Raw genomic sequence first — 13,063 nt, 5'->3', positions numbered from 1 at the left:
GAGTTTAACTGCGGACGCGCAACAACGCTTCAAACCCCCCCCTCTTTCCCTCTCACTGCTGCTCCAGAAGGAGCTTCACCAAGTAAAACCCATCTTTTATTTTAATCTTTTATTTCTTTATTAGAAGGCCTGGGCAGGGTCAGAGGTTGTAGAGCGATCAGAATCGCTAGTTAGGATCTCATTTGTTCTGAACGACATGTGCCTGTAACCTTGCTGATGTGTTGTGTTGATGTCTGAAGCCGCTGTGCTAGCTCTGTGCGTGTTTTACCACATGAGAGTCAACGCAAGTGCGTTGTAAGACTGGACTGTTAAAATAACCTCACGGTAAAATTCTCCATTTTCCTTTGTCTCCAATATCACTGCTCGCTAGCTTGCCGCCAAAAGCTTTATAACCCTTTGTCTGCTCAGGAGTTGGGGGAAGTTTTATGACTTTTGCATGTTGAGTAGGTGAAGATTAATAAATATCCACATAGATAAAGAGAGAGCGTTTTGTGTTCATTGTGTGCGAAAGTGATTTGTCAGTCAAGATAAGGTAAAGTTCCACACGTTTCAGCAGAAACCGTCGATTAAACAGTGACATCTCCGGCAATAGTTATTAATTATTACGGAGTATTTAACGGTTGTAATTGTCAAAGGTGTTGAGCCACAATTACAACACCAGAAACATCTCTGGTCTCGATTCATAAATGAGGATTTTGGTTAAGAAATTGATTTTGTCAAATTATGATTTTTGATTATAATCATCGATCAAGATTAATCAATCAAAAATCATAACCCTCAACAACTTGTTGAAGCCTTCTGTCTCAGCAGAGTTGAGAGCGAATGGAGAGGAGGAGTTGGAAGTTATTGTGCGTCCACAGTTAACTTCAGGAAAAGCGGTCAATCTTTGTCCTCTGGCATCCTTGGCGAAAGGGAAAATATGATCTGACCATCAAAGTCGACTAGGACAAAACACGGTGGTGATTTGTCTCCTCGAAACTCCTTGTTTTTCAGTTACATGTTAAACTCACGTCTTCGATCGGCAAAGTGAAATTTCTGGCCTTCTCATTCCAGAAATCTCAGTCATGAATTCTTCGTTGGCCAATGAGAGAGAATAAATGAGATCCACTCGGGACTCTTCTCCAGGTGATGCCTCAGATGTTGGTAACCGGACCCGGTCTCCAGCTGAAGGCGAATGGTCAAAATGGGTGCCTTCCTATATAGCGCCCAGTGACGTCAGAATGGGGCGCCCCGTCATATCAGTCGCAATGTCCTGGATACAAAACGCCGAAAACGCCAGGAGGCCTGGTGGCATCCAGCAACGTGCAAATGGTCCAATAGTCAGCAAACAAGTGGTCCAACAGTGAGAATGCTAATTAAGTCTTTAATTCAGCCAAGTATTGACCCAAACCTAAGTTGTGCCTTTAGGGCTTTTGTGAACATGAAAGTCAAACCTGAATTGATGTTATTTTGTTTGCTCTAAAAATGCAAAAGAACTGCACTTTCACTCAATAACAAAGCATAGAATGAGCTTGATTGTTACCACCGAGCTAGTTTGGACCTGGAGGTTTCTCTGAAGAAGAAGTACCCCTGGATTCATGCCTTTCAGTGTTGTGATGGATTTGCTATGAATAGAGGTCATTAAACAAGCTGTGCCAACCTATCAGAAAACACAAAAAAGATTAAACCTTTAGACTCAGGTAGATACATCTTTTTTGGCTGAGCTACCCTCCTGCTCTCCATTTGGATAGCTGAGGTGATTGTGTAATGAAAATACGGCAACAGTCTGCATGCATTTACTTGACGAGGGCCAAACTTTCTGAGGAAAGCAGACACAGATTAAACAAAGGCTGGCCCTCTCTTTTCTTTTCTCTCCCAACACTCTCTAGAGTCCCAACTGACAACTACAATTCAGCCTCTGAGAAGTGTGGTCCAGTCATGCAGCATAAGAGGAATGAAGCTCAGATACCACTTGATTAGGCCATTGTGAATGGAGCCATGTGCTGAATCCCAACAGGATTTGCATGCCACTTGACTAAGGACATATGAGCTTTAACCTAATGCTGCGAAACAGCAAGCAATCTGCTGCTTGTCTTTTTGAATGCATGTGTTCATTGCAGAGACTAAGAACACAGACAGCTTTAAACCCACTCACTTAGGGCATTCCATAGCTGATGTTCAAAAGAGCTGTGCTCTTGGAATGGGTCATTAGTGTTTACACTAACCTAATTACTATACAGTAGAGCTGAAACACTACTTTTTCTCTCAAGTGGGTATGGAATTGCTATGAAATGCAGATAATATGTGCAAACATTATAGAAGCAGTCAAGCATACAAAGTATTTGTTATCCACCTCAGAGCTCTAAGGAAGTGTAAAGATATGAGAGGTGACCATTGTCTTGCAGTGGACTACTTTCTGTCTTTATTCCTTGCTTGCTTTCTTACTTTATTGCTGCTATGTAACAGTTTCTTAGTAGTATCCATGTATAACCTTGTTAGGACAGAGTTTAAACTTCAGAGGGAAGAGACAAACCAAACTTTAATTTCAAGTTTTATATTCCACAAATATTAAACCTTAAATACATTTAATAAATAACCTTAATTGTTTACCATTATGTACAAATACATGTCTTTGTGCTGTCAAACTATTTCTAAATTAAGTAAAGATTCTTAATTTGAATATAGCCCATACTATAGACTGAAATTTATACATTTAGTCTGCAAATTAGCAGAATCAGTCATATTTGGCCATAACCTAAATCACTAGCTAGCAGCAAAGTGCTACTATTATTATCATACATACAGCACATTATCTGTGTGGTGGTTTGAAGTGAATATGTGTCAATATTCTTATAACAGGTTATAATTTTGTACATTTTTTTAACAATAACTGTTTTTATCTCACCATTCCCTTTGTTCTGGAGCAGTTTTTCAGTCTCTGTTTGTAAAAAAAAAAAAAAAAACTTCTCTGTAACGATGAAGCAAATCAGCCAGGACCCAAAGCGCAGCCAGACAAGAGAACGGTTCATCAAAAGATTTATTATTAAAATAATTGGGTTGATGGGGTTCCACAGGAAGTGGTCAGACTGGGAGGACAGGAATGGAGGTTCCACGGGGAACCGGAATCCAGCCGGGGAGGAAGGGGACGTGGACAACAGGAGGTCAAACAGGGGACAGGGACAATTTCCACTAACCAGATGCGGGGTCGTGAGACAATCCGGGGTAAAGCACTGGAGGGTTTCAGGCAAAGGTAGTCCAGTAATCCGAAGATAGAATCAGAAACAGGCAGGTTTCAGCAACGGGAGGTCAGAACTCCTCCAAACAGCAGAAGGACTTGGCAAAAATCTGTGGTCAAAAACAAGGCAGAATCAGAAAACCAGAAAAAACTATCTTAGAACATGAATCAAGGCTTGAAAGCTGTGACTGAGGCAACAGACAATCTCGCACTGAGCTGGTGACGAGCAGCTGTTTAAATAGGCGCAGCCCAGTGCAGGTGAAGGCAATGAGTAATCAGCACAGTCAAGGTAGAGCTGAAGGGCTGGAATCATGACATTCTCTAGATATTTAGGAAGTTTCAGAAGCCTTTTTTTGTTTATTGTTACTCAGCTTGCTGTGTTTTGATTGTCTGTTCCTTTTTGTAGGTTTATTTTAGTGACACAATTCTTCAGTTGAGCAAAATGAAACATCTAAAAGTTCTTTATTATAGTCCAGCACAAATCTGTTCTTCTCAAGAACTGACCTCTTTAGGTCATCCCTCATATGCTTGGCCCTGATTGCACTGCATGTTTAGCTGCATGTTTCTGATGTTTAGGACCTTGAGATCTCCTGTTTCCTGACATGTCCTTCTATCCCAACCTCATGTACAATTAAACGTTGCACACAAGAGGACTGAATTAAACTCTTATTATTCAGAATTTTAATACTAGCCTAACTTTAGACTTTACCAGCAGTGCTGAATGTTTTTATTGCTTTCGAAAGAAAATAAGCTCTTGTGATTTGACAGAACCATTTTTCTGTTCTTTTCTTAGTTTTTGTTCAATGCTCAATTCAGATGATAGCCTGTTCTTCTAATAAACCAGTAAATACCAGTTGTTCTGCCGTAATTTCATTAATCAGGAGCTGATTGTAATTGACACTTTGACAGATTGGCTCCTTGAGTTAATAACTTGAATTGTTTTATCAACCTTTTATATAAGGCTTCAGTGGGGTCTCAAATTTGCTGAAAAACAGATTCGTGGCACAACTTGCCCCCAGTGCAGCGTAAGTTTGCCTTTGATGAGAATACATTGGGGTAAATTTTGCCATTGATTATTGAAGTAAGAAAGTATATATTTTTCATCCCAGCAACTGTAAAACTATATAAAAGCCAGACAAATTCAGTACATAATTACTAATTTAATGTTTGTTTATACTTATACGATATCAAAAGCCAATTTTCAACAACCTTACAAGAGCACCGTAAAGGTTAGTTTTCTGAAACAAGACCTTACCCCACATGAACACATTTTCCTCTTGTCGATACTTACAAGGGAATATAAATTGTTGCTCCGTTTTGGCTGTACCACCAAGTTTTTGTGATGCAGGTAGTTTCTTATGCATAGCTATTCTAGGGATAACTCCACCATTTTCTTTGAAAGTGAAGATGGGCTTTCCTTCTTCAGACATCTTACTATTTTGCCTAAGAAACTTTGCACTGATGTCAGCACCATCAATCTTCTCAACCAGTCCAACATAGTTGTAAGATTTGGTTTTGCCTGCAAAGTTCACAATGACAAAACCCCCAGGAGACAGATTCTTGTCACCATCATCATCATCATTCTGAATCCTCATAGTCAGTGGTGTCAAGTGGAATAGCAATGCCACTTTTTCTGAGCTACTGTACACAACCATTTTCTTGATGCGTTTAGTTTGTTTTGATTCTTTCATATCCTGGCCTTGTTTCTTTTCCATCTATCTTTTTGTTTACAATGTAACGTTTTAATGTTATCCTGCATATGTTCATCTGTCTCGCCACCTGACGAATTTAATTCCTTTTCTCTACCTCTTTCACTGCTCTGTCCATGTCCTCTAGAGGAGTGGAAGCCCTGCCTGTCTTCATCTTGTAACTCTGGCGTGGTGGTCTATTTCTATTTTTGATGTAAAATTAGAAATATCACATAGTTTTAGTTAGAAAATTTAAGAATACAGTGTACAATTACAATAAAATAATATGTTTAAAATATTAACAAGCGGGAGTGAGTTGTGCCACTGGCACAACCCCACTGTTTTGGAAAACATGCATTATCGAGCAGATTTGAGCTAAGTTTATGCTAGCTGTATAGACTCATATACATGTGGCTTAACAAAGCGCAAAAACGTATGTGAAATCTTTTTTAATTCAATTCAATTCAAAATTCAAAAATACTTTATCAATCCCGAAGGGAAATTAAATGTTGTTGTAGCTCATTATTAAGGTTTCTTCAAAGAGCCGTTGTAGATGCTGATGGCTGTGGGCAGGAAGAATCTACTGTAGCGCTCTGTCTTACAGCACATCTGAAGAAGCCTCTGACTGAAGACACTCTGTTGTTGTAGGACAGTCTCATGAAGATGATGCTCAGGGTTCTCCATAATGTTCTTTATTTTATGAAGAATCCTTCTTTGTACAATGATCTCCAGAGGTTCTAGAGGAGTCCCCAGAACAGAGCCAGCCTTCTTTATCAACTTGTTGAGCTTTTTTAAGTCCCTGGCTCTGATGCTGCTACCCCAGCAGATAATGGCAGAAGAGATCACACTCTCCACAACAGACTTATAGAAGATATGTAGCATCTTGCTGCAAACACCAAAGGACCTAAGCTTCCTCAAGAAGTACAGTCTGCTCTGTCCCTTCTTGTAGACGGCTTCACAGTTGCATCTCCAGTCTGTTGTCCAGGTGAACACCGGGGTATTTATACTCCTGCACCATCTCCACTTCTTCTCCCATGATGGAAACAGTTTTTGACTTATTCCTGTTTCTCTTAAAATCTACAATCATCTCCTTTGTTTTAGTCACGTTCAAGATGAGATGATTGTTTCCACACCATGCCACAAAGCGGTCCACCACCTTCCTGTACTCAGCTTCTTGTCCATCTCTGATCCACCCCACAACTGCAGAATCACCTGGGTATTTCTGCAGGTGACAGGAGTCTGTCTTGTACTGGAAGTCTGAGGTGTACTGAGTGAAGAGGAATGGTGAGAGTACAGTCCCCTGTGGTGTTCCTGTGCTGCTGACTACCTGTTTAGACTCACAACCCTTCAGTCTCACAAAGTGCGGTCTGTTTATCAGGTAGTCTTTGATCCAGGAGATTGTTGAGGCCTCCACCTGAGTCTTCTGGAGTTTCTGACAAAGCAAATCAGGTGGAATTGTGTTAAATGCACAGGAGAAATCAAAGAACATGAGCCTCACAGTGCTGCTGTCTTTGTCCAGATGACGGTGGGTTTTATGAAACAGGTGTATGATTGCATCTTCAACTCCAACTCCACAGCAATAAGCAAACTGAAGGGGGTCCTGATAGTTTATTGTTTGCTTACTCAGGTGGGCCAACAGGGGTCTCTCTTGGATCTTCATGTATGGGATGTCAGGGCAACAGGTCTATAGTCAGTTGAGGACTGATGGATGAGTTTTCTTTGGTACCGGAACAAGACAGGAGGCAAACATGTAAAAGCAGAAGGGTCTAGGGCTGAGGTCGAAGATAAAACATTTGAGGTTTTACTGGACAGCTGTGGGTCCTGTGGGTCAAAGGAGGGTGGGATGTCTATTTGGCTGTGAGCAGGAGAGTAGGATGCTGAGCTTGTTTTGGAACTGAACCTATTGAAGAATGTGTTCAGTTCATAGGCTCTGTCCAGACCTCCATCGGTCCAATTTTCCTTCTGCTTGATCCCTGATGAAGCTCTCCAGCTTCCTCTTGTACACCTCCTTGCTGTCTCTTATCTTGACTTTAAGTTGCTTCTGTATACTCCACAATCATTCCCTGTCTCCCTCTCTGAATTATCTTTTTTTTTGTTAAGCAGGTCCTTCAGGTCACTGGTGATCCAGGGTTTGTTATTGGGGAAGCATCTCACGGTTCTGGTGGGCATGATGTTATCCATACAGAAGTTTATATAGTCGGTTACACACTCAGTCATGGCATTGATGTCCTCTCCATGTGGCTGGCACACTGCGTCCCAGTCTATAGCCTCAAAGCAACCTTGCAGGGCTTCTTCAGCTTCCTGTGACCATTTTCTCACAGTCCTCTTTATTACAGGCTGTCTCTGAACAAGGGGCTTATATTTCGAGCAGAGAAAAACAAGATTGTGATCTGATTTGCCTAGAGGAGGTCTTGCTGTAGAGATGTATGAGTCCTTGACATTTGGATAAAACAAATCCAACGTTTTGTTTTCTCTGGTAGAGCAGCTGACAAACTGTTGAAACGTTAGAAGTGTGGCAGAGAGTGAAGCATGGTTAAAATCACCAGATATTGCCACAAATGCATTGGGGTGTTGTGTCTGTAGCTTAGCAGCAACTGAACTGATGGCATCACATGCAGTGTCAGCAACAGCGGAAGGTGGAACATATACGGTTGCTAAAATAACACTGGTAAACTCTCTGGTTAAATAATATGGATGAAAACTTACTGCCAACAGTTCAATATGTGGACTGCAGAGACGACACTTCACAGTAACATGTCCTGGATGACACCATCTGTTGTTCACAAGTACTGCCAGTCCACCTCCTTTACGTTTGCCGCTCCTCAGTAAAAATCATAATACTGCATTCCCGGTACTCTGGCTGGGTCCTTTGTAGGGCTTGGAGTTCATCCAACTTGTTTCCCAATGATCTCACATTGACTTTGACTTTATAATTGCCATTAATTTGTCTATACCTGTTTAGATGCAACAATCAAAACACCTTGGTCATAGAAATTTTACTTTGAAATACAAAAAGCTGTTTTTTGAACTCAAATGTGTGTGCCTCTCATGCAATGAGGCTTTATTCTTTGCAATGTCTAACTCAAAAATCTGTGGTCACATGACCAATTTTGTCAATGGTTACCTAGAAACAGGGGGTGGCACAACTTCCCCACTGGCACAAATTAACCCACTGTCCCCTAATCTAGAAAACATTCCTCAAATATGACTACAAAACTTTAAAATCAAAGAAAATAAATACACATTCTATCAACCTCCATACTTCCAGCAGTCTCAAGTCTTTCGCCCCAATTCAGAATCCAGTCCCAAGTCTCTAATGACTGAAATAAAAAACAAATTGTTATCAAATCCTCATCATCTAGGTCAGTGGTTCCCAACCTTTTTTGACTTGTGTACCCCCTAAGCCATGTTGCTATACCATCACAATGCTGTAACTTAGCACATCAAAAATAACATTGTTTATCATCACAAAATAAAATACTGAAAAAACCTCAAGCAATCACTTCTAGCAGGCTACAGAGGACAAAGCAGCTACCTCCTGCCTCTTATTTATTCTTCTTTAGCCAGTCACTGAGACACACTAGCTGGGTCACATTTTTGGGAGCAAGACTGCCCTTTTGTTTTGTACTATGTGGCCTGTCAGGCTAAACAGTCTCTCACAAGGTGCAGAGGTTGCCGAGGAGGCCAGATACTTGTGTGCTAGGGCTGACAGCTTTTAGTAGGCTCCTGAGTGAGCATACTACCACTGCAGGGGACAGTCATTAATAATGCTGGGCTCTGCTCTGAAGTGCTGCAGCTCCACAGACTCCAATCCATCTTCTGCTGAGTTAGATTCCTGGAGGGCTGGAGAGCAGCTGCTCTTCTGGGTTCTGCTGTTTGGAGCATTTCTTCAGACTGTTCCACAAATGAATGAATGAAAAGATGGAGAGATGGAAGGGTGGATGAATAAATAATTGTCTTTAATACTGAGTGCAGTTGGCAGTTTTATTTTATTCTTGTATTATTTTATGAAGTACTTTGTGTTGCTACATATATGAAGTTTAATTTGATACAAATGAACTGAGTAGTCCAGCATGTCTTTATGGTCTTTACCTGTTCCCTCTTTTCTCTTGGAAGACATTTCAAATCCTTGGATGGATCCAGTGCTTTGCCCACCTTGAACCATGTCTCGTTGGTATCAGCTCGCTGTGCTGCCAGGTCACTCTGGAATGCATTCTTGAACTTTACCACGTAGGTTGGATCATCATCACGCTCCAGATGGTGAAAACCCAGCAGCACTACAGAGCAAGAGACGTAGGCCGCACCATCCAGCAGCTCAGTCACATACTGCACATGTGGATAAGTTTGCAAAACAAACTTAGTTGAATATTTAAAGTGTAACTGGTTTCCAATTCATTTATCCTAACAAGAAACGTGTCCGGTGACCCCTGGGCAGCTGTGGTTGCCAGATGAGGTCCAGTGATCTCCAGTCATAGCACCATAGTTGGGCGAATCCTTCATTAAAATCTTGAGTTTATTTTTCTTTTCACTGTTGTACATCTTGTCAATTTTGCATGTGACGGTTGTCCTGCACGGTGGCTTGTATGATGGATCACCAGACACAGTTTGCAGCACTTCTGGTAACCCCTCGTCTTCCATAATGTTTACTGGCCTGCAGTTCATGGCTATCCACCTGGCAAGAACATTCGTCAACCTGTTGGTCGCAGAATTGCTTATATATGTTGTCCTCGAGTTTAGTATGGTGAAGAGCTTTGCTATGGCTCGCTAAATTGCTAACGTCTTTGCTGCTAACGTTAGCTGTGGCAGTTCTCAGAATTTGCTTTGTGATTTTGTTTATTTGATAACTTATCTTCAGTTATTATTTAGGTTGATTCTTAAACTAACTGTGTTTAGTCCCTTTTTGTTAAAGTAGTAAATGGATAGTCCCCTTCCCTCCTCCCATGTGTGTCAGTCTGGTCTGATCAGCCAGTAATTAAGCCACCTTTGTTTGTTGTGTGACAGGTCAGTTCATTTTGTTTGAATAATTAGTTGAGGTTGTATTATGTTATGGTTTGAGTTAGTTTCCTTATTTGACCTCTTTTAAGGGCCCTGCATTATTTGTTTGAGTTCTGCTATGTTGGGGAAATAAAACCCACTTTTTTTGGAAAATTGCTTTAATATTTTATTAAATAATATTTCAGTCGGTTAAGAGTTGTCCTGTGAATACCAGCCCAATACGTCGGTGGTATTAGGACAAAATTGAAAGGGATGAGCCAAGCTCTGGCATTAATTCAATTCAATTCAGTTTTATTTATATAGTGACAATTTACAACACATGTCGTGTCAAGGCACTTCACAGAGTCAATTCAATTGAATCATACAGATTTCAACTCAGGTACATACAGTGCAGTCAGATTCAGTTATTTATTCAAATTGGTTAAAAAGTTTTTCTATCTAAGGAAACCAAGCAGATTGCATCGAGTCAGTGACTTGTAGGATTCACTCCTCCTGGATGAGCATGTAGCGACAGTGGACAGTCACTGGGGTTGACTTTGCAGCAATCCTTCATACAGCGACAGTGTAGAGGAAAAACTCCCTTTTCAAAGGAAGAAACCTCCAGCTGAACCAGGCTCAGTGTGAGCGGCCATCTGCCACGACTGACTGGGGATTTGAGAGAACAGAGAAAAAGAACTCAAAAGCACTGATTCAGGAGTACTTTCTATGGGAAGAAAATGTAAATATTAATGGATGTAGCTCCTTTAGTGGTTTCATCTAGGAAGAAAAAAACAGATAAACTCTGAGCCAGTTTTCAAGTTTAGAGTATGAAAAAGAGCACATACAGTTAGTCACAGTAAAAGCTCAGTCAGTAGCTATGTCTAGGAGAAAAATAGGGTTAAGCACTTAAAGACAGGGCCAAGTGTATCATTGGTAGAAGGTGAGCATTAAGTTGTTGCCAGCGGAAGCTTGGACGATGCCCCCCTCCAGGATGGTGTCACAGGTAGACACAGAGTCAGGCCAGCATAAAGCATTAATCGCTCCTCTACCCCATCTCCCTTTCTGTGGCATGTGGGATGGAAAAGCACTTAGAGCAGACATGAGTGATAAACAATACAAAAGTTTTCAAACCCTAACAGTCCCCCCTTTTTTATCACGAATAAAGTCATGATTAGATACATGTAAAAGAAAACACTGTGTGAGCAAAAAACCCACGGACGGAAAGCAGATTATAATGTGGGATAAAAATACTCACACGCCCCTCCGCCCTAGGCGATCATCAACCATGGTAGAGTACAATAATAATAAATCAAAGAAAACAAAATGTAATAAAAGTAAAATAATTAAAACAAGCCGTGTTCATATTTTCATTGTACTTTTTCTCATTTCACTTAAATAGCAACTTCTTTCGATTTTCTGCTACAAAGTCATTTTATGAAGCACAATTATGAATACACTCAGGCATTGAAGATATATTCATTTACAACATGTCATCATAGTCATCTGTTTTCGGGTCCAGTGTGGTGTCAACTTGAATCAATGCTGCATATTTGACTGTGACTGATTGAGTTACTATCCTTTTTACCATGCATTTGCAGCATGGGAAAATACATACTGACAAGGTGCACAGGATGATCAGGAATGCTGCTATGGCGAATAAGAAAATCTTAATCCAATTCATCCATCCCCCTTGGAGCATCCAGTCTAGCCAAGAGGAGCTGGGGGTCGGGTGGTCGTGTGTCATGACGTTTTGCAGGTTGCGCAAGTTATTCAGTGCTCCTGTTATATTTGAGGAGTGTATATTATCTGGGATATATGTGCAACAGGTGTTGTTCAACAAAATGCAAACGCCCCCCGTTGATGCTGTTAGAATATCCAAAGCCATGCGGTTCTGAACTATCATGGCTCGCATAGCGCTCATTTCTGTGTTTTGGCCCTCTTCTACTATTATGGAGTTATTCAAAAACAGCCCTAATCGGTAGCTTAAAGTTTCCACACGCAGCATTAGTTTCCCCACACCTAGCCAAGGAAGGAGAGATAGTGTCACTTTCTCATCTTTTGGCCAAAGCTTAAATTCATCCGGGACATTAGTTCCCTAGATAGGGTCGTGTGGTTTAATTTCTATGTCTCTCTTTTGCCTTTTGGGGAAGGTAGGTATCATCATTACCTTACTGAGTATTATAGTGTGGTCAGATGTGAAAACTGGAGCACACACCCCATACCAATTCGGGGGTAATATGAAATAAGTGTTATTCCCGCATAACCAAGCTACCCCCTTGACCCTGTATGTTCCATTTTGGTTGTTATTACCTTTGGGGACCCATGTGTCTCCACACTGCGTGGTGTTACCCATGTAGATAGAATAATAATTTTCCTTTTCTCTACTCAAACAATCGTGGTGGAATGTGTTTCCGTTGGCATGTGCTTCGAATGGTGTGGCTCTTCCCTTATTACTGATGTGCAGAGGCTGCCATTTCTTGGGGTCATATGTACAGTTACGTGGGTTACATGCATATGCAAGAGAATTTTTGTAATATGTGTATATTTTGTTGTCCTTACCAACCATTTGGATGCCTTCTCCTCTCGTCAGGTTCTGACCGGGAACAATAAAATATGTACACTTCGCATACCCCCAGAGTCCTATTGAAAAGGCACATGCTGCTTCTGTGAAATTAATTTTTCTCACATACACTGTAGGGCCCTGGGAATGAACTGGCATGATAGAACATACATAACAGTCTGTTTTATTTTGTGCTTTAGATGTTTCATACACGTAACGGTACCAATAATTTTGCAGAAACAGATGTCCTCCTCCTTTCTTTAGGGGTCTGAGATGAGAGCCGTTCGGTGTCCATCTCTTCTCATGTGATGTCGTATCCTGTGGATCCTGCCTTAAACAGAGAAAGAGCCCTGCTACCAGAATTAGGCTCAGGCTTATCAGTCCTGTCCACATGTTACAAAAAGCCATGCTAAGTTGGGCACAGGTCAGTTGTTTTCTTCATCGGTTTGAGATGCTGAGCCCTATGGGTCACCAGCCCCTTTGTAGCCGTCTTCCCCTGTTACCCCGTCGGTTGGTTTGGCTCCTGTAACGGTGATATTAGCTTACAGTGGCTCTTGTGGATCCAGAATGGTCTCTCTGCGATTTTCAGAGCTGTCGGTGTGGTCAGGAGAACGCGGTATGGCCCTT

This window comes from Girardinichthys multiradiatus, chromosome 23 (assembly GCF_021462225.1).
Source record: "Girardinichthys multiradiatus isolate DD_20200921_A chromosome 23, DD_fGirMul_XY1, whole genome shotgun sequence".
In the NCBI taxonomy this organism is placed as follows: Eukaryota; Metazoa; Chordata; class Actinopteri; order Cyprinodontiformes; family Goodeidae; genus Girardinichthys; species Girardinichthys multiradiatus.
This window is presented reverse-complemented; position numbering follows the sequence as displayed.